This window comes from Pygocentrus nattereri, chromosome 10 (genome assembly GCF_015220715.1).
Source record: "Pygocentrus nattereri isolate fPygNat1 chromosome 10, fPygNat1.pri, whole genome shotgun sequence".
In the NCBI taxonomy this organism is placed as follows: domain Eukaryota; kingdom Metazoa; phylum Chordata; class Actinopteri; order Characiformes; family Serrasalmidae; genus Pygocentrus; species Pygocentrus nattereri.
The window spans coordinates 42322719-42325218 of record NC_051220.1 but is presented as its reverse complement, the minus strand read 5'-3'; the positions used below and the strand labels follow the sequence as shown (position 1 = coordinate 42325218).

Genomic DNA, 2500 nt, shown 5'->3' with positions numbered 1-2500 from the left:
CTCTCTCTGTCTCTCTCTCTCTCTCTCTCTGTCTCTCTCTCTCTCTCTCTCTGTCTCTCTCTGTCTCTCTCTCTCTTTCTCGCTCTATCTCTCTCTCTCTGTCTCTCTCTCTCTGTCTCTCTCTCTCTCGCTCTATCTCTCTGTCTCTGTGTCTCTCTCTCTCCCTCTCTCTCTCTCTCTCTCTCTCTGTCTTTCTCTCTCTGTGTCTCTCTCTTCCTCGCTCTCTCTCTCTGTCTCTCTCTGTCTCTGTCTCTCTGTCTCTCTCTCTGTCTCTCTCTCTCTTTCTCTCTACCTATCTCTCTCTTTTTTTCTCTACCTCTCTCTTTCTCTCACTCTATCTCTCTCTCTCTCTCTCGCTCTATGTCTCTCTCTCTGTCTCTTTCTCTGTCTCTCTCTATCTCTACCTATCTCTCTTTATCTCGCTCTCTCTCTCTGTCTCTCTCTCTATTCCCCCCTCTGTCTCTGTACTTCTCTCTCTCTCTCTTTCTACCTATCTCTCTCTTTCTCTCTCTATCTCTCTACCTCTCTCTCTCTCTGTCTCTCTCTATCTCTACCTATCTCTCTTTATCTCTCACTCTCTCTCTCTCTGTCTCTCTCTCTTTCCCCCCCTCTCTCTTTACCTCTCTCTCTTTCTACCTATCTATCTCTTTCTCTCTCTATCTCTCTACCTCTCTCTTTCTCTCTCTCTCTCTCAAACTCTCTCTCATTATCTCTCTCTGTCACTATCATTCTCCTTCCTCATTCTCTTTTCTCTCTCTCTCTCTCTCTCTCTCTCTCTCTCTCTCTCTCTCTCTCTCTCTCTCTCTCTCTCTCTCGCTGTGCAACAGCTGTGCTGAATATAAATGTCCAGCCCCCTCAGCTCTCTCATTAAGCAGTGATTAATCTCTCAGCTCAGGCTGGACACGGCTATTTCTGTGACCCACATGGTGCACTGCCTTTTATTTACTAATTCATCTAAAAAAAAAACAACAGATATAAAACTATCATCTAACAAATATTCTGAATGTTTGGGGAACATGAATACTAAAATTTAAATCCAGTTTATTTTACTATAATTAAGAATTGTTTTAAAACAAATATACTGAATACACAAATGTAACTGGTGGAACTGTTTACACAGCAGTGGAATCCAGACAGTAACTACAGCACAGCAAGCTTTACAATATGGATTTTAATGTTTGGAAATATCTAACTACTGACCTATTTATTCTGCATCCACATGTCTGCTGTTGCCAAGACGCAGGAAATGATCGAAGCATTGTTCAACTGCAACTGGTAAAAAAAAAAAAAAAAAAATAATAATAATAAAAAAATAAATAAATAATGCGTCAACATTTTAAGGTAACTTACTGCAGAGCATTTTTGAGATCATTTTTGAGTGAAATGCTTGTTGACAAGTGCAAAACTGCCCAAATGAAAAGTAAAAAAAGTGAAACAATAACAAGCCTGTCGTGATATTAAGGCTGCACTGTGTAAGTTTTGGGGATTTGGAGACCTCTGTGGCTAAAATGTGTAACTGCATGCAGTGTGTGGAAGAGTATTTGGTAGCGCGAGTTGCGCTTCTTCCCCAAGCGGATGAATCCGACGCCTGAAAGAGAATTCGAAGAGAGCTCAGCCTAAACTTGGTGAAGAAGCGTCTTCAGAGGACGTGAGTGAATGATCTACTACTGTCATCATATCTTCACCAGTATGACGTTGATTTAGAGGTGATTTAAGACGTAAACGTTGACCTTCTTTTTGAGCCTGCGTGTGACGTTGATATGTAAAGACGTACGACGTGGTCTGTAAAACTCCCAACCCTCCCGAAACACAACCGTATGCTGTGTGCAGTTACATGTTTCCACCAGAGAGGTCTCCAAATCCCCAAAACTTACATAAATGGATATTTCAGGCTTTACAGGGCGACTCACAGCAGCTCACACTCACCGTATTCGTTCTCCTCCCTCAGTAACGACTCTTCTTTCATTGTTTTAGCAACAGAATCTCGCATAGTGCTCCTTTAATCATTAATCTGGGCGCAGTGAAGATGAAGTGTGTGCTTGCTTGGAGTTTTAGTGGAGTTTTATTTATACGTTTGTAAGCCCCTGAGTGGTCCTGCACAGGCTGGTAGTGCAGTGATAGGAGAGGGTTGTGGGTTCTAATCCCAGGTCGCATATCCTTCAGCATGCGAACTAACCAGCTAGCACAGTAATCAGCAGACAAAACAGATGGCCCTTAAAGTGGCGTCCCCCGGGGGTAAATGGCGAGACCAAGTGGACGAGGGTTTGTTGAACCAGTGCTGGAACAGGCTGTTGGCATTCCTAGCTGTGCCCTTGTGCCACTTAACCGCCCCCGCCCCCCCACTGCCCCAGCTGCTCTGCTGGCGGTTCTGCTACCAGACTGCCCAGAGTTAGGCAGCAAAATAACAAACGGATTAAAAAAACGGAAACATAACGTGGGTCCCTCTGCATTTGGAGGGGAAACCATGTCACAAAGGTTTCAGGGCTTAAAAAGACGCTTA

General features: G+C 43.7%; 1 protein-coding gene across 3 annotated transcripts in view; it reads left to right on the top strand.

Annotated features, from left to right (window-relative positions):
- Positions 1 to 2500, top strand: part of lrfn5a (leucine rich repeat and fibronectin type III domain containing 5a) — a 101286-nt gene that overhangs the window by 15690 nt on the left and 83096 nt on the right. The gene's annotated exons all lie outside the window — the stretch shown is intronic.